The sequence below is a fragment of the Octodon degus genome, unplaced genomic scaffold (assembly GCF_000260255.1).
Source record: "Octodon degus isolate 3935 unplaced genomic scaffold, OctDeg1.0 scaffold00014, whole genome shotgun sequence".
NCBI classification, from domain to species: domain Eukaryota; kingdom Metazoa; phylum Chordata; class Mammalia; order Rodentia; family Octodontidae; genus Octodon; species Octodon degus.
In genome coordinates this window covers 24,688,311-24,689,528 of record NW_004524590.1, presented here as the reverse complement: position 1 = coordinate 24,689,528, position 1,218 = coordinate 24,688,311, and positions in this window count along the sequence as shown.

Sequence of the window (1,218 nt, the reverse complement as noted above, 5' to 3'; positions counted from 1 at the left end):
CAACTTATTGGAATTTATGCGATACGATGAAAGCAGTTCTCAGAGGGAAATTCATAACTGTGAACTCACACATTAGGAAAACACAACGGGAACAAATAAATACCCTAATGCTGCACCTTCAACAACTAGAAAAGGAAGAGCAAACTAAACCCAGAGCCCAAAGATGAGAGGAAATCATAAAGATTAGAGCAGAAATTAATTCAATTGAAATGAAGAAAACAATTCAAAGAATTATAAAAGCAAAAAGCTTGTTCTTTGAAAGATTAAATAACATCGATAAGCCCCTAGCTAACCTCATCAAAAAGAGGGAAGAAAAAATTCAAATACAAGCAATAAGGAATGAAAAGGTTGTAATTACCACAGACCCAGTGGAAATCGAGAAGATTATCAATAGCTACTTTGAGAATCTTTACTCTCACAGAATAGAAGACACTGAAGAAATGGACAGATTCCTAGAAAGTTACAAATTACCACAACTGAATGGACAAGATATAATCACTCTCAATAGCACAATAACAGCCAATGAAATACGAGATGTAATTAAAAACCGACCGGCAAAGAAAAGTCCAGGTCCAGATGGATTCACAGCTGAATTCTACAAGACATTTACAGAAGATGTAGTCCCCATACTCCACAAACTCTTCCATGAATTTTAAAAGGAAGCAATCCTCCCAAAATCATTCCTGGAGGGAAGTGTTATAGTGATACCAAAACCAGGGAAAGATGCAACTAAGAAAGAGAACTACAGGCCTATCTCCCTCATGAACATAGATGCCCAAATCCTAGCAAATAGAATACAGAAAATCACCAAGAAGACCATACACCATTATCAGGTAGGATTCATTCCAGGGATGCAAGTGTGTTTCAATATTCGAAAATCTATATCTGTAATACACTATATCAATAAAGTGAAAAATAAAAAACACATGATCATCTCAATTGATGCAGAAAAGGCTTTTGACAAAGTCCAACACTCATTCATGTTCAAAGTCCTACAGACAATTGGAATAGATGGGCTCTACTTCAATCTGGTAAAAGCCATTTATGAAAACCCAATGGCTAACATAATCCTAAATGGGGAAAAACTGAAATCTTTTACTCTTAGATCTGATACAAGGCAAGGATATCCTTTGCCACCACTCCTATTCAATATAGTTCTGGAATCATTAGCTACAGCCATTAGACAAGAGAAAGAAATAAAAGGAATAAGAATAGGCA